Genomic DNA, 19,087 nt, shown 5'->3' with positions numbered 1-19,087 from the left:
GGAATTTTCCATGAGGAAATGCACCTCTATATTAGTGAAAGTCTGAGGCAGTTACAAGTTCAGTCCGTAGGCGGCATCTAGCCGTTAGCAGTAAAGCTACTACTTATTCCAGGGAAGACAGACGCCATCTTGAGGGCGGAGAAGAACTGAGAGACAGATGCTTTCCTAACAGAATAACCAGAGAGGAGAGAGTAGCCGATGAGGAAGAGGTCCCAGTGACTCGGAGAAGGGTGATTCCAGGCGAGCCGAGGCACAGACGAGAAGGGAGCCTAGATGACCACTGAGTGCAGGCTACATACTACTAAGGTGATGTCGACCCTTTCTTATTAGAGTGTACAACTTAATCTTTCACTTTTCTTTGCAGGTTATGTGTTATATTGTAATGTTATGTGATTGTATGTGCAATGAGTAATAAAGTATCCAGTTTGTAGTGAACCAACATGTGCTGTGTGTTCTTGTATAAGAGGGTAGACTATTCTTCTAGTCAGCTGCGGCTACATGAACAGATGTTAACCCTGATCAGGTAAGTGGTAACTGAATAAGGGAAAGAGGAGCCCCTCAAACCTGAGAACAGGCTATGCCCGAACTGGCAATCCTTGTGTGATCTGATGAATAGTGAGACTGATTCCCTTTTTGTATGTTATGGTGATCATAGGATGAACTGTCGTATGAGACTGCCGTCTAGGTAGAGAGGTCTGGATTTGTAGGGGATCGCGAGGCCGCCAATTGTGCTGAGACTGCCGTCTGGGTAGAGAGGTCTGGGTTCGTATGGGACCGCGAGGCCGCCACTTGTGATACTGTCGTATGGGCAGAGAGGTCTGGATTCGTAGGGGATCGCGAGGCCGCCGATTGTGCTGATACTGTCGTATGGGCAGAGAGGTCTGGGTTCGTATGGGACCGCGAGGCCGCCACTTGTGATACTGTCGTATGGGCAGAGAGGTCTGGATTCGTAGGGGATCACGAGGCCGCCGATTGTGCTGATACTGTCGTATGGGCAGAGAGGTCTGGGTTCGTATGGGACCGCGAGGCCGCCACTTGTGATACTGTCGTATGGGCAGAGAGGTCTGGGTTCGTATGGGACCGCGAGGCCGCCACTTGTGATACTGTCGTATGGGCAGAGAGGTCTGGATTCGTAGGGGATCGCGAGGCCGCCGATTGTGCTGATACTGTCGTATGGGCAGAGAGGTCTGGGTTCGTATGGGACCGCGAGGCCGCCACTTGTGATACTGTCGTATGGGCAGAGAGGTCTGGGTTCGTATGGGACCGCGAGGCCGCCACTTATGAGATCTTGGTATGCATAGTAGGAATCCCCTGTCCTTAGGTGATAGATATATGTGGTTGTAGGATTGTAAATAGGTTCTAGGGAGGGGGTAACGTTCTGGCTGGGTTAGTGAGGCTCTGATGAGCGGGTTCTATCTGATCCGAAAACCCAAGCAGAACATTTGGCGTCACGAACCGTTTACGAAACCTGTGTGCGTTGTGGTTGTATTGTGTTTGTCTTCGGCGTGTGCGTGGTTTTGTTTCTATATTATTTATATATACCTGCGTGTAGTTTTCTTTTCTCTTTCTTTTTTTTTTTTTTCTTTTTCTCTTTTTCTTTCTTTTCAAAGATGTTTTCTAGAAAGTCGAAATCTACTTTTAAGTTGCCCGTTGATATTCCCGGCTGGGATTCAACGCCTTATGAAGCCTTAGCCCGTGAGTGGGCTGATTCTACTGGTTTGAGTGAGAATTGGAATTCTTTTTTGGAGCTGGCGGAGCCGGCTAATGTGATTACTTGCTTACAGAAGGCGCCGGTATCTAAGGGTGATGAGCTTCCCGTTTTAGGGCGCAGAGGTTGGATTGTTCTGTCTGCGTACAGGATTCTCCATGAGAGGTTGTTGAAGTTGCAGAACTTGCATAAGGATTTGGAAGCAAACTTTGTTGAAATTCAGAATGCTCATACTTTGTTGCGGTGTCAAAATAAGTTGCTTGCTGACAAACTTGAGACGTACCAAACTATTGCCGAGAGAGCGGCTGTGTGAATTGCTCGTTATAAATACAAGAATCGGCGTGGTCGAGTTTCGACGCGGAAGGTGCGTCTGGTCGTGGCGAAAGCCGGACTGGATTGGAATCCTGATGAATGGGATGGTAATATCTGGAACTCGAGTGATTCTCCTTCCTCGGGTGAGGAGTCTGCCAAGCGTGAATCCTCTCGCTCCGGCCGTGCTTGTAAATCTGCTTCTTGCGCCTCTGATGGTGCACCCCGTGATTGCGCTCGTCCTTCGAGTGGGGTTGATGCTTCTTCCACTGATTGTTCCTCTACGTGTACTGGTCGAGCTCCTTGTGATGCTCATCCCGCGGTCTCGGCGCATCCAGTTTTTCGACGGAAGGTGCAGCAGGCTCCCGGTGCTCCGAATGGTATTGCTTTAGACTCTTTGGAGGATTTTACTCAACAAGAAATTAGTGATATTTTGCAGCGATTTCGGCAGCGAGTTGGTGAGCCCTTGCTCACATGGATGGTGCGCCTTTATGAACTGGGCGCTGCTGGCATTATGTTGGATGCTGGCGATTGTTTAAAGTTTTGTTCCTTGAGTTCGGATTCTACTGTACAGGATCATTTTCGTAACTTTAATGGTGGTGGTCAAATTTCTTTGCTTCAATTGGCGACTGAGGGTTGTAATCAAAAATATCCTACTGAGTCTGACTGGCCTGTGAATGACAAACCGTGGTATACTTTGCGCGATGCTGCGCAACGTCTCAAAGAGGAGGTGATGAAAACGGCAATTTTTCTGAATACTGCTGACCGGTTGCTTGATGCTTTCTTGACGTCTTCTGTGCGGAATCGTATTATTCGTTCTTCCCCTGTTGCTTATAAGCAGGTCATGATGACTTTATTGATTAATCAGACTGGTAACATGTTGTCTGTGGTGCTGGAATCGGTACGCCAACTCGGTGAGTTGGGTGAGTGGTTTAAACCTGAACGGCAGTCCCGGCCTGACACTCGTACTCCTGGTGAAAATAAATTTACTAGACGTGATATGTTTCTTGCTCTTCTGACTGATGGTGTGCGTAAGGAGGACATTGATGGTGAGACTACTTCTCGTTTGTGGGAAATGTTTCGCAAACGTGGCTTGGATCGAAAGGAGGGTGCCCGGCGTGTTCGGACAACTGAGTGTGATCGTGGTTTTTCTGACGGTAGCGGTGATGACGACCGCCGTGGGCGCTCTGATCGTCGTGATGATCGCCGTTATGCGCGTGATTTGTCCCCCCGTCGTGAGAGAGACAGGGAGAGAGAGGGGGAAAGAGAGAGGGGGAGAGATGATTATGTTAACAGCAGACGTAGAGATGATAGGGATCAATCCCCTGAGTTGAGAAGGAGAGAGGATCGACACATATTGGCCGATCGAAACCCGCAGTACAATGCAGGGAACAGTAATCCATTTCGTAATGGAGATGGATATGAACAGGAGGTATCGATACCTAGGAACCGTGAGAGTCTTTATCCTGATTTATCCTGGTACACAGAACACAATAAAAAGGACTAGGAAATAGGTCAAGCTCCAGTACACAGATGGGCTCACAGAGATAATAGACCCTATGTAGATATTGATATTTATTGGAGACATCGTAATATCCAAAGGGCCCGAGCATTGGTAGATACAGGAGCGGAGGCCACTCTTATTCATGGAAAATCAAAGAAGTTTAAAGGTCAGCCTTTTACAATTACCGGATTAGGTGGAAATGAAACTCCCGCAGTTCAAACCTTACTTGAAATGAGAATAGGTAGAATTCCTAGAAAAGAATACTCTGTATTAGTGGTGCCACTCTTAGAATTCATAATTGGAATTGATATTTTGAAAGGAATGACTTTGCACTTAGATGATGGATGTTACCAATTTGGAACTAAACATTATATATCATCCAGGCCTGTACGGGTTGGTCGTTTAAGAATGCCCCCCATAAAAGTTCCTCAGGCGACAAAAGTGGTTCGTCAGAAGCAGTATCGTATTCCAGGTGGTCATGAAGAGATTAGTACCACTATTCAGGAGTTGGTGGATGCAGGAGTTATAACCCCAGTTACTTCTGCTTGGAATAATCCTGTTTGGCCTGTACGTAAGAGTGATAATTCTTGGCGCATGACTGTTGATTATCGAGAATTGAATAGACACACACCTTCTTTGACTGTTGCAGTACCGGATGTTATTACCCTAATTGAAAAAATCCAGAAACATCCAGGTACATGGTATGCATCCATTGATATTGCTAATGCTTTCTTTTCGATTCCGATTGCCCCTGAGTGTCAGGAACAATTCAGTTTTACGTGGAACGGGCGTCAGATGACGTTTAGAAGTCTTCCTCAGGGCTATGTGCATAGTCCTACGATATGTCACCGGCTGGTGGCAGAGCATCTGGCTGAGGTACCAGTTCATCCACAAATTCAGATATGTCACTATATTGATGATATTTTGATCCAAGGTGAATCACAAGAAGAAGTTCAGACCCAATTGGATAGAGTCATTGAGTGCTTGCGTGAGAAAGGTTGGGAAATCAACCCGGATAAATTACAAGGTCCATCCCAGGCTGTGAAATTTTTGGGTATTAATTGGCATGAAGGGCACCGAGAAGTGATCCCTCAGGTTAAACAGAAAATTCTTGATTTTGCAGTTCCGAGAAATAGGAAAGAAGCCCAAAGCTTCATTGGTTTGTTTGGATTTTGGCGCCAGCATATTCCTCATTTGAGTCAAATATTGGCCCCTTTGTACCAGGTCACTCGTAAAAAGAATGCATTTGAATGGGGTAAACCACAGCAAGATGCGTTCAGTCTGGCAAAAGAAGCAATTCAGCATGCTCTGGATTTATGGCCTGTATGTGATGGTGATGTGGATTTGAATGTGTCTGTACAAGGCCTTTATGCGAATTGGAGTTTGTGGCAGAAACAAGGTAAGAGTAGAGTACCGTTAGGTTTCTGGACCAAAAAGTTACCTGATGCTGGTGAGCGTTATACACCTTTTGAGAAACAGCTACTTGCATGTTATTGGGCTCTGGTGGATACCGAGCAATTGACTTTGGGACATGATATAGTTTTGCGACCTGAAATTCCTATCATGCAGTGGGTTATGAGTTCGCCGAAAACTCACCGAATTGGACACGCTCAAGAGGCGAGTGTGATTAAATGGAAATGGTATATACAAGACAGGGCACGTGTGGGACAAAAAGGAGTTGCATCTTTGCATGAGCAGGTGGCACGGGCGCCATCAACTGAAACTGAGAGTGAATGTTCTGTGGAAATGTGGATTTCCCTGATCAGTTATGTCCCCTATCTTGGACCCCAACGGTTCTATATGGTTCTATATGCATGTTACAAGTACATGTATGTTTCCTCCAGTTCCAGTTTCGAAGACGCAAACACATGTGCGTCCACCGTTAACATGTCCTCTGTCAGATCCGCCATGAATGGGCTGGATATTCGATTCCTAAGTATGAAAGGCCACCGACTTTTTATGGCTAAGTTACTCCATTTTTACAGTTCAGGCAAGTAGGCCCGATTCTGTCCTCAAAGCCTTTCCCTGCTCTCTGCCTCTGACAGCTTCAGCTTGAGCCTGCATCTGTGACCATGAACTTTGTCTCATTCTCTGTGCGGCCCACGAAGCCTGACATCAGCCTATTCTCTGCCAAGAGCTGTATTTCACCTTCGAATTATCTGCTTCCCCCTCAGCCGATGCATTCCTGCCTAGTAGCTTAAGTAAACATTCCTCCAGTTACCAAGCAAAAGGCCCGGTTTCTCTGCCCTCATGCAAGTAATTCATAGCCCTGTCATCATGGAATATTCCCATCCCCTCGCATTCAGTGTAGACACTTAGACGCTTGTACACGCACACACAGTCAGTATAGAATAGATTCTGTCCGAGAGCCCTTCCCTTGTGGATAACACAGTTCTTTAAACATAGGATATTAGATATGATTTGGGATTAGGTTGACATAACCCCAGACTTTTGTCTCCACATGTAGAGCTAAATGTCAAGTCCCTTTCACCCTCTAGTTGCACGTCTATCACACGTCATGCTGCTGCGCGCGCATCTCTGCCAAGTATTTCTGCTGACATTGCGAAATCATCTCCAGGTATCCACCCACACATGACAATTTACCCCTTATCATCAAGTGGACGCCCACATGGACGCCCACCTTCACGCCTACTTACACGCCCACATGCTCTTATCTCATTCTCTCTTGCTCTCTTGCTTACGTACAATTGAGAAATGTATATATACTGTACTCTGTGAATAATGTTTTGAGAATATTGAGAATACTTTTCAGCCCCGTCCAGATCCTTTTTGGTGATGGAGATATTCTCCCTTTGACTCGAGTTATTGGAATAAATCCCTTTATGAATCTGATACCACAGACTCAGCCTCTTGCTTTATGCATGATCTTATTGATAATATTTAAAAGTCTGAGAGCGTGATATTTTATTTACCACAGAATGGCGCCCGAACAGTTTAATCTCTTTCCCCACACGCCGGAGATGAAGGTCCTGTTTTGCCCCCTTCCATAGCCGTGATGGACTTCAAGCGTGCACGTCGCGGGTTTTTCCCGCCAACTCCCTCAGGCCACCGAAGGGGACAGACTGCGACAAGGCATCCATACGAGGCGGTGAGGAACGCAGATTGTCTACCCAGAGCCCACCTGCGAGAGAGCTGCGTCTGAGGTATACAGAGGCCCACCAGGTTTTCAAAGTCCCGATGTCCAGAGGGTCCGATGTCCGCAGTCGTCGAGTCCAGTCCATTCTCTGAGGCCTTCCGTTTCAAGGAGCTACTCGGTGAGTACCATCGCCGGGGAGGCGTGTTGACGCGCACATAGGTTGTGCCGGTCAAGACGGATTTGGGTACACAAATCCGGTCTGCACTGTTTAGCAGTGTATATGTACTGTTTAGCAGTATATCAAGTATTCCGAAGTATTCAGTTATTGTCAAGAATTCAGCGTGGTGATTAGTTAGGCAGACTGTCATCATTGTCGGTCGTTGTTAAAATGTTTAATGTTTAATGTTTAAAGTGTTCAAATATTGTGGTATGAATGATTGTTCATTGTTCACTGTTCATTATTGTGTTTTTTTCGTATTAAGTGAGTTCAAGAGTAAGTATCAGATCAGTTGTCAATATGCCGCTCTTCTCGAAGTTAAGACAGATTTATTACTAGAAAAGGGGTGCTTGAAGAAGCAGTTCCTATTCCTCCTAGGGACACTCCAGGGCAAATAATGTATCACAAGCATGGCTTAGACGCCATATTATTCCTTGATCTATGGGTGGACTACACCAAAGAGTTACCAGAAAGTCAGAGATGGCCCGTAGCTGGGACCTGGGATGCCGAATGTATCATGAAAGTCGAAGAAGAGTTGTGGAAGAGGAAAGCTAGACAGTCACAGAAAGACGCTGTTGAATTATGGCGTAAAGAATAGCATAGACGCACAGAGTAAGCGCTCAGAAAAGAAGAGAAAAGTATGGAGGATTCAGACAAAGCCCGAGAAAACGTGTTAGTTGAGGAAGGTATCTGAGTAAAAGCAGAACAAGTAGACAGACAACGTAACACTCTTATGAAAGAGGAAATGTAGACCAGCTTGGAAGGATGCCATTGAGTTTTTGGCGCAAGGAGTGACATAGAAGGACAGAGTAAGTGTTTCATGAAGCAGAGAGAAGTGGACTGGTGTCTGGAAAAGCCAAGGATGAGATGTTACAGGAGGAATTAGAGCTGGTAAAATGAGCGTAGGCTGACAGAAAAAGAAATACTGACGTTGCTGGTATTTATCCCGTCCTTTCAGAGGACCTAGCAAGAGTGGCCCCAGTAAAAAGACCAGTTATAATACATATATTAATTACATAGTAGCCCAAAGGTTCTTGAGCCCCCCACCAAATGAACAGCGCATAGCTGGTGTTTACATGGTCCAACATTTGACTACATTGTCAATAGGAAATTGAGAGGGGTGCAGCTAGAGAAGGAGCAACTCCTGTGATTTGATGACACCCCTAATGTACAAAGTGTTAACGAAAAATAATTAGTGACAAGTTTAGCTTGGAAAAAGAATTGTGGGTATTTCGAATTTGCAAATTTTTCATGAATACAGGTTTGTGTTCTTGATGGTCCAGTGAGCCAATGTGCTGGGTCAAGTCGGTAAGATTATGACCCCCTGAGTGCAAATTGTATGTAAAAATAATTTTTCAATTGAGCGAATTATTGCAGTTTTTATGGAATTGAGTAGTCTTTTTGTCTTTGACAGCTTCAGAGTGAGGAGAAGGTGGGGGCCGTGTAGAGCAGAATGTGATACAGAAATCGGAGACAGATTCTGACCTTGTAGCCAGTGTAGGTGGGGGCCGATGAGAGGAGCAGAACAGGGCACTGCTTAGAAGGCTTCTCTGACATCGCATCTGTGTAATGCCTGCAGCTGGAGAGCCTTGGGGCCAGGAGTAGGAAAAACAAACAAAAGATGGCTGGCAGCCCAGGCTCAGGCCGCGCTGAGGGGCTATTTTTAACTTCTCTGATAAGACAGGGCAGCTGAGAAATGTAAGTCGAGAAAGATTCCCTTGTTCTATTCTGTGCAAAACAAGTGCCCCGAGGAAATGTCTATGGAGAAGATTTGTTTTATTTTTTAGCAATTGTTATATTGCTTCTGGTCAGAAAGTAAAATGTTGCTCTTGCTTGGAATTTTAAGGGCTATGTGCCTATATAAAAACGATTTTCAAATTCAGACATTTTTGAATTGTGGCCACAAGCTGCCACCAGTTGCATTGGATAAATGATCCAGTGGTTACGGGTCTGTGAGGAAAGATGTGAGATGCATCTTCGACTAGGACATGAGGGTACATTGTGTACAAAGAAGCATAGCACATTTTTATAAAAAAAAAAAAACAAAAAAAAAAAAAAAAAAGAGACAGGTTCGTGTGTTCGTCATTTTTTGATTATTGTTGCTGATCCTGTGTGTCAGACTTGACGCGGTCATCATTGGGATGACCCACTGCCAGATGGGGTTGTATAGGGCAGGTAAATAAGTTATTGATTATAAGCCTGACAAATTAAGCAGGCCAGAATGTTCGCATCTGAGCTGTAGGTACTGTAATTGCGCATCGCTGCTCATTTATATATGTTAGTGTAATTATCTATGCTTTCTGTGCCCGGTATACTGATGGCTTGGCACAATTACTAAATTTCACAGACATGATATTACCTTTATCATGCTGTCAAAATAGCAGACAACACGTTATCAGTGTATGTCTAATTGGTGTTGGAGATGAATGAAACAAAAGAAAAAGGCTATGCAAGACTAAAATATTTTTCACATAACTGCCTTTCTCTTATAGACAGGCAGCCTCGGTCATATGTTTCCAGATTGGACATTAATGCACTCGCATTTTAACTCTTGAAAGGCCTGTTTTAAATAGGGACTGCCACCACAGAGGGACATATGAGGCCCGGTATTTAGGGTAATGAGAAAATATCTGACAGGATTTCCTTTTTAAAGTTTGCTTTAGTAAGCTCATTCTTGTGAGTGGTGGCCCCAAAAGTTGACTTGTTTTTGAATTAGGCTATTTATTGTATAGGTGGAAATTATTGCACAATGACTGATTTCTTTAGCAGATAAATTATTAATTATCAACATTAACAACTGTTCTTAAACTTGGTTTTCCGAATATTTAGGTAATTTAGCATTCCTATTAGGGCCTCCTAGCATTAATATTGACTTCAGGTTGGTGTAGGTTCATGTAATAGGGACATTTGCATATGAGATGTCATTTGGCTAGCTTATGAGCTAACACAATGAGGTTTGTACATTAATTTGAAGGATTTCTCGCCGTTTCACATACGCTGTGTATCTCCTATAATTTTGCTTACGCCCAGTAGCTACACACAGGGATTAATAGTATTGTCAAGACACAGGGTGGCCCCTGAGGAGGTTCGCTTCCCGCTAGCCCCTTAAGAAATTAAGCCCCTTAGAAATTAGCCCCCTTAGAAATTAAGCCAAGGAAATAGGTATGGTGTTTTCCCCTTTTTCTCATGTTTTATTGTGATCTTTCAGGGGAATTAGTCCAAGCCCCTAATACAGCTTCTACTAAAGTCCTCTCTTGGACACAAGAACACACTGTGGCATTTGAAGAATTAAAGAGAGCTTTATGTCAAGCACCAGTTTTAGCAAACCCTGATTACAACAAATCGTTTATGCTTTTTGTGACAGAGCGGGATGGAACAGCACTATCTGTCCTAACACAAGATCATGCAGGAAAACACGAGCCCTGTGCTTATCTTTCTAGTACATTAGACCCAGTAGCACAGGCTTTGCCTGCGTGCCTAAAATCAGTTGCAGCAATGGCCTTAGCCATAAGACAAAGTGACTCGATAGTGCTGGGCCACCCTCTGACAGTACAAGTACCACACGCAGTAGAGGTTCTCTTGAACCGGACACAAACACAACACCTGACTGTAGCTAGACTGACGGATTATGAGCTGACGTTATTTCAACCACACATAGAGATCAGACGATGCAACATACTGAATCCTGCTACCCTTTTGCCCTCCAGTACAGAAAGCGTTTCACCACACAACTGTGTTGAAGTAATACATACCGTGACTAAACCAAGACAAGACTTGACAGATGTTGCACTCCCAGACCCCGAGCTAACACTATATGTTGACGGCTCATGCATGAGGACAGGGGCGGGAGAATTAGTGGCAGCATATGCAGTGACTGCTGATACTGTAATAATAGAGACTAAAAGAATAGACATATTGTCAGCACAAGCAGCAGAGCTCATCGCCCTGACACAAGCGTGCATAAGAGCTAAGTACCTGAGAGTAAACATTTATACCGATTTTCTGGCGAGAAAGAGGTTTCTTGACCTCTCATGGGGCCAAGATACAGCATGGCCCCCTTATTCAAGCCCTACTGGAAGCAATACATTTACCAACAGCCATAGCTATCCTAAAATGTAAAGCACATACTAGAGCCACAGATACCATTTCCCAAGGCAATGATCTGGCAGACCGAACTGCTAAACAGACAGCTCAGACCCCACTAGACATGACAAAATCACAGATACTATCACTGTCCAAAGCCATGACAGTTAGGGATCCTTCCAGGGATGTACAAGACATTCAGACACATGCTACTGTAGACGAATTAAAGAAATGATCGGAACAAGGAGGGGTACTGACTGATCAAGGTTGGATGACAAAGGGCAAATCCACATGGTTTCTTCCTGATACCATGGTACAAGTGATTATAAATACCGCACATAGTCCTGCACACTTAGGAGAGAAAGCAATGATAGATAGCTTACAGAATATATGGTTCAACAAGCACCTGCGTGCAGCAGCGAAACAAAAGGTCAGAACATGTATGATCTGTTGCCAATTCAATGCAGGTAAAGGCATTCCGATGGAACAAGGTGGATTCCATCCACCTGACCACCCTTTTGAAGTGCTCCAAATGGATTATATCCAAATAAACAGATGTAGAGGTTACAAATATGTCCTGGTACTAATGAAGCAGGTGTCCCTTCTGTTAGGGTATACCTGGAAATTCCATTGTGTGCGACATCCTGAAGCAGCAGGCCTTGTAGAAAGACATAATCAGACATTAAAAATTTGCGCAGACAAAGGTATAGACTGGATGGTAACCCTGCCGGTTGCCCTCTTTTACATGCGAATTGTAGCTCATTCTAGAACAGGCTTATCTCCCTATGAAGTGGTCTTTGGTAGACCACCAAAATATGTGGGCACTACAATGCCTAAAAGATTACTTATGTTGACAGTAACATGCTGACAGATTACCTGGCTTCCTTGATGTCTGCACTACTCTCTTGTTGTTCGCAGGTTGCTGCCGCCTTCCCTGACAACACCCAGGTCAAAGAATACTCCATCGCTCCTGGATGACAGGCGCCGAAGTCAGTGCTCTGGACCACGGGGACGGCCGTTAAAGTCAAAGTGCACCTTCACCACTCTTTTACAAAGGAAAAAACTTTGAACTTGGATTTTGAACAACATTTTCTAGAGGAGAATGCCCAGAAGTTTCCACAAAGCTAAACCTTGATTCAAAAAGTCAGAACCCGTTTGATCAATTAAGTCCACTAGGTGGTGAAGCGGTTGAACATGTATTCTGGCTCGCATAAGATCTTGGACAATAACATAAAGCAAAAATAAGAGAGTTAGATAAGAAGCAAATAGATGTATAGTGACTGTAATTTTTCAATATCTTAAGAGCATCACGATAATATGTATCAGCTTAATACTACATGCTATTTTTCCTCCTATTGCCTCACTTTTACACTCCTCCACTAATGATACCATAAAGCACACATTTAGTGATCTGCCATCCTATGAGCTATCATATCGACTTGCCTTACGCAACAATACCTTTATTCAGATGCTGCACCATTCACATCAGACTAGCAATGCTACAGACTGCTGGGTCTGTGGCCGACTCCCCCCCCTATCAGAACTATAAGGGAGTTTTGCCCCTTTATTCTCTATCCGTTCACACACAATGGCTCCTGTGGAGCATGGTTTAGTTTGATTAATTCCCTAGATTCGAATTCCGCAGTTTATCAAGACAACTGGGTATGGGGAAACCTGAACTTAGTTTTGCTTAAAGTCTGCTACCCTAACAAGGAGGGACTTCCCAAAAGAACAGGAACTGATCTAAGAAATGAAGTATATGGATTAGGTAATTTTACACTTAACCTCATGATCCTGAACGTTGAATCTGAAGCTACACCAATCTTGCCCGCCATGTCCGTATTCCCAGTAAAAGAGGAATTATGTATAAGAAAGAATGGCTCCATACACATGGGCCATAGTAAATGCACCACTGTAATAAAATTCAGTGATCAAGGCAAGTCTACATTTAGAGCTTCTCGTCATTCCTACTTTATATGTGGCCAGACCGCATATATACGCTTACCTCTAGATTGGGACGGTACCTGTTACATAGCATTCCTCCTACCACCTGTTTTCCTAGATCCTCCTGATTCTCATAGAAATACTCATTTAGTACACAATAGACAGCAGAGAGATCTCCCAATTGTCAATTACACTGAAACAGCATGGGAAAAATACACAGATTTCAATAAAGGTTTCTTTCCCTATATAGGTACAGTTACCAATAGTAAGCTGATACGTAGATTAACCAGAACCCTTGAAGCAGTAGTGAACGAAACTATTTCCGCCTTAGGCAATTTAACAGAAGAGCAGTCTGCTATGCGGATTGTTGTGCTTCAAAATAGTCTTGTCCTTGACGTTATCCTGGCCGATAGGGGCGGAGCTTGTAGGGTCATCGGATCAAGCCATTGCATTTTTCATACCAGAAAATTCGCCATCTGTATATAAAGCCATAACTCGCCTTCATAAGATTGTAAGCCAGATACACCAGAATCCAGGCACCTGGACTTGGTCCGGTTGGTTTTGGAGTGTATTATCTACCTTTGGATGGAGGGTCCTATCCTTCCTAGGTATTGGCCTTCTCATACTATTCAGTTGCTGTCTATGTCTACAATGTGGACCAGCGATCTGTGGTCTGTGTGCCACATCGTGTATTCCACCACCAAGATTTCATTCAAGATCACGGAAGAAGAAAGAAGAACAAATGATGCTATATGAACAGATCAATGAATTGATGAAGATTGATATCTCTTGAAGGGCAAGTAGGGGACAAGGAGGGAATGTGGAAATGTGGATTTCCCTGATCAGTTATGTCCCCTATCTTGGACCCCAACGGTTCTATATGGTTCTATATGCATGTTACAAGTACATGTATGTTTCCTCCAGTTCCAGTTTCGAAGACGCAAACACATGTGCGTCCACCGTTAACATGTCCTCTGTCAGATCCGCCATGAATGGGCTGGATATTCGATTCCTAAGTATGAAAGGCCACCGACTTTTTATGGCTAAGTTACTCCATTTTTACAGTTCAGGCAAGTAGGCCCGATTCTGTCCTCAAAGCCTTTCCCTGCTCTCTGCCTCTGACAGCTTCAGCTTGAGCCTGCATCTGTGACCATGAACTTTGTCTCATTCTCTGTGCGGCCCACGAAGCCTGACATCAGCCTATTCTCTGCCAAGAGCTGTATTTCACCTTCGAATTATCTGCTTCCCCCTCAGCCGATGCATTCCTGCCTAGTAGCTTAAGTAAACATTCCTCCAGTTACCAAGCAAAAGGCCCGGTTTCTCTGCCCTCATGCAAGTAATTCATAGCCCTGTCATCATGGAATATTCCCATCCCCTCGCATTCAGTGTAGACACTTAGACGCTTGTACACGCACACACAGTCAGTATAGAATAGATTCTGTCCGAGAGCCCTTCCCTTGTGGATAACACAGTTCTTTAAACATAGGATATTAGATATGATTTGGGATTAGGTTGACATAACCCCAGACTTTTGTCTCCACATGTAGAGCTAAATGTCAAGTCCCTTTCACCCTCTAGTTGCACGTCTATCACACGTCATGCTGCTGCGCGCGCATCTCTGCCAAGTATTTCTGCTGACATTGCGAAATCATCTCCAGGTATCCACCCACACATGACAATTTACCCCTTATCATCAAGTGGACGCCCACATGGACGCCCACCTTCACGCCTACTTACACGCCCACATGCTCTTATCTCATTCTCTCTTGCTCTCTTGCTTACGTACAATTGAGAAATGTATATATACTGTACTCTGTGAATAATGTTTTGAGAATATTGAGAATACTTTTCAGCCCCGTCCAGATCCTTTTTGGTGATGGAGATATTCTCCCTTTGACTCGAGTTATTGGAATAAATCCCTTTATGAATCTGATACCACAGACTCAGCCTCTTGCTTTATGCATGATCTTATTGATAATATTTAAAAGTCTGAGAGCGTGATATTTTATTTACCACAGTTCCGTACCCTTAGTACAGGAGTCTCCTGTTAAGTGGGGTAAACCTTTTGATGATTTGTCTGCAGAGGACAGAAACCATGTCTGGTTTACGGATGGTTCAGCAAGGTTCATAGGGATGAAACGGCATTGGAAGGCAGTGTCCTATAATCCGATCACACAAAAATTGCTGAGTACAACTGGTGAGGGTAAGAGCAGTCAATTTGCTGAACTCTATGCTGTTTATCAAGTTCTGAAACAAGAGTTACCTGGCACATGTCATATTTTTACCGATTCTTGGTCTACTGCCAATGGACTGGCAGTTTGGTTACCGACTTGGCATTCCCATAGTTGGAAAATCCATTCCAAGGAATTGTGGGGAAAAGAATTATGGCAGGAGATTTGGGAAATGCTCCCACAGAGTACTGTTACAATCTTCCATGTGGATGCTCATACCCCGATAGACTCTCTTGACAAATTCTTTCATAATATTGCAGATGAGAAATCTAAAATTGCTGAGGCAGTGGTGGACATGCAAGATTCTGATATTGCGGGATTGGCGAAATGGGCCCACCAGAAAGCAGGACACTTTGGAGAGAAAGCCACTAGCAGGTGGGCTGCTGATCGAGGAATTTATATTCCCCTAGATTTAATTAAAAATGTTATTCTACATTGTCCCATTTGTCAGCATATCAGGCAGCGCAAAGTGCCCCAAATTGTTAAAGGTCATTTACATCGCGGGAAATTGCCCGCTCAAATTTGGCAGATTGATTACATTGGTCCACTTCCTATGAGTAGGAATTGTCAATATGTTTGCACCATTGTTGATACATACAGTGGCCTGTTGGTGGCCCTTCCCTGTAAGCAAGCTACCCAATTGAATACTATTAAAACATTGGAATTGATTATGATGTATTATGGTGTGCCATTCCAAATTCAATCTGATAATGCATCCCATTTTCGTGGAAGATTGGTACAGGAATTCTGTGTGGAAAACAATATTGAATGGGTATTTCATATACCATATTATCCACAGGCCTCGGGTCTTGTGGAGAGGTTGAATGGCCTGCTAAAAGACCAACTTCGCAAATTAACAGATGACAAGTATAAGAATTGGCGAGATTTTTTGCCTCAAGCGCTATTGATTTTGAATAACCGTCCTTTTCTAAATGCTGAATCCCCACTTATGCGTTTGTTTCCTCCGAATGTTGATGCTAAACCTAACGAGATCAGAGAGACTGTGATGTACTGGGAGATTACTCCCGGAGCTTTGGCTCCATGCAGAGCGACCCCAGGATCGGCAGGTTTAGACTTGCATGCCGTGGATGACACCATTATAAAAAGTAAAGATCGAGTCATCATTGAGACAGGTGTTGGTGTTCAGATACCACCTGGAAATTTCGAATTAATTGCCCCTAGATCGGGGCTGGCTGTAAAAGGCATTCAGGTGCTTGGAGGAATCATTGATAGTGATTATCAGGGAGAGATTAAGGTGCTCCTGCTGAATAGCAGTGAGGTTGACTTACTGATACATAAAACTGACCGAGTGGCTCAATTGCTAATAATGCCTGTCTTCAGTGGTGAGATGGTAAAAGGCACTGCCCCAACGTTGCTAACTGTACGAGGCCAGAAAGGTTTTGGCTCTACCGATAATCCTGGGGCCAGAGTTTGGGTGCAGTCGCCTAAGAATCCCCCTGAACAAGCAGAGGTCATTGCAACCGGTCAAGATAACACCATTTTAGTTATGAGACCAGGGAAAGATAGCTGGGAAGCAGTCCCGGCTAACAAATGTTATTTACGAGAATGAATAATGCCTGTATTTGATTCTCTTTCAGATCATTCTTTGGACTGTTGCTGCAGGATGTGTCGGCGTCGGACTGTTTTCGGGCTGGTGCGACGAGAGAGGAGGGATCCCATCAACCCGGGATGAGTTGAAAACCAGAGTGTCGCGTTCCTTCGCTGCGTGGGATTCGTCGCCAAACTTTTGGGTTACATTGGCCAAGCAAGTGACGAAGACCCCTCATTTCTGCTTGACACCGATGAGATCGGTAACTGATATATTAGCAACCTGTTTGGTTGCTGTCCCTGCTTCATTGGAGACCCTGACTCATATTTTTAATATAACAAATGCTCGTCCCAATGTTCTTCTGGGCGATTTCGCTGCCCATGAGTATTGCCCCTTGTGTACTGTACTGTCAGACCCGATACCGCCTGTCCAGTCCCAAATAGTTACCTATAATATCACACAAGGCGATTTATGTTTTTTCCTTACTTGTGATCCTAGTGCGATTTCTGAATGTATGCGTTTAAAATTGAAAGGTGCCACCTCATTCACCGCTCATGAACGAACTTTGTGCTTTCAAAGGACACCGAAAACATGTACTTCTGTTCAGAACAACATGACTTGTAAGAGTATGGTAGTTACCCCCAGTCACTATCGCACGATGTTACTACCTGCCGGATGGCTTTTCTCATGTGGTAATACTTCCTGGCCATATATCCCCGCAAATATTTCTGGAGGCCCTTGTGCCATTACTAGACTGAGCCTACTCATGTTTTCCTCACATCCGAATGCCAACTCTCGTGTGATCCGAGATACAGTGAGGTTACAGGAGGATTGTGACTCATCTTTGCATTTATATTCCAAGTCTGAATACCTTAGCCTGGCAGTTTCAATTGTTGGTGTTCCTGCTTTGGCAGTTTATAATGCCAAATCTATTGGGAAAATGGCCTGCTGGATGGTAAAATCCATCAATCATACTTCTACAATCCTGTCTGACATGCTATTAGACGCCCAGGGTGAACGAAGGGCTATCTTACAAAATCGAGCGGCTATTGATTATCTTTTGCTTAAACATGGACACGATTGTTCTGATTTTGAGGGTCTTTGTTGTTTTAACCTGTCGGATCATACAAAATCCATTCAAGTTCACATTGACAAATTACATGACTTGACAGAAGAAGTTAGAAAACACATAGACCAGGGCTGGTTTGACTGGCTCTTTAATTGGTTACCTGATTTGCATATGTTACGTCAAATATTAGGAGGTATTCTGATTGCTATCGGCATTTTGATTTCTATCTGTTGCTTTATTCAGTGTATTCCTTCATTACTTCAATTCTGCACACCTGGTACTAGACATAGATCAGTTAGTCTTGTTTCATATTATTCTTCCACAGATGTTAGTTCTGTTTAATGAATGTATAATAGACTGAAGTCAAGGGTGAAATGTTCTGCTCGATTTTCCCGGTCTTCTTGTATTAACAGGTGATTGAATGTGACTTCAGTCTCTTACCATTCAAGCCTAAGGGTTAGAGTAGTGGATGGAGCCTATTTACTAGGCACTTCGACGTGATTCTGTGCTCTTCCCCATAGATCAGGGCTTGCACGTATAGCCTAGGGGATAGATTCGTTAGTATTAGGGATAACCTGTCCTGTAGTGAGGGTATTTCATGGAGCCGTGCTGAATGCAGGCCTGGTAGGCCTCAAACGGGAGAGACTCCATCTTTCTTTCTGCTCCGGCAGCTTGGGATGCTTCTAGGTCAAATGTGGTGTTTTAGTTATGAGGTGTTATTCGCTTGGAGAGAACCGGTTCAGGCCGTCCCTTATCGAAGGATTGTATTTTTCTTCATGCCGAAGACACTACATCAGGCCGGCCGGCTGGGAACGTGTCCTTGGTACGGGGAGGTACAAGAATTTGGTGGGCGGCAGGTTACGGGCCGGAATTTTCCATGAGGAAATGCACCTCTATATTAGTGAAAGTCTGAGGCAGTTACAAGTTTAGTCCGTAGGCGGCATCTAGCCGTTAGCAGTAAAGCTACTACTTATTCCAGGGAAGACAGACGCCATCTTGAGGGCGGAGAAGAACTGAGAGACAGATGCTTTCCTAACAGAATAACCAGAGAGGAGAGAGTAGCCGATAAGGAAGAGGTCCCAGTGACTCGGAGAAGGGTGATTCCAGGCGAGCCGAGGCACAGACGAGAAGGGAGCCTAGATGACCACTGAGTGCAGGCTACATACTACTAAGGTGATGTCGACCCTTTCTTATTAGAGTGTACAACTTAATCTTTCACTTTTCTTTGCAGGTTATGTGTTATATTGTAATGTTATGTGATTGTATGTGCAATGAGTAATAAAGTATCCAGTTTGTAGTGAACCAACATGTGCTGTGTGTTCTTGTATAAGAGGGTAGCCTATTCTTCTAGTCAGCTGCGGCTACATGAACAGATG

The sequence above is a fragment of the Triturus cristatus genome, chromosome 6 (assembly GCF_964204655.1).
Source record: "Triturus cristatus chromosome 6, aTriCri1.1, whole genome shotgun sequence".
Taxonomy (NCBI): domain Eukaryota; kingdom Metazoa; phylum Chordata; class Amphibia; order Caudata; family Salamandridae; genus Triturus; species Triturus cristatus.
The sequence above is the reverse complement of the archived record's forward strand: the minus strand, read 5'-3'. Positions refer to the sequence as shown.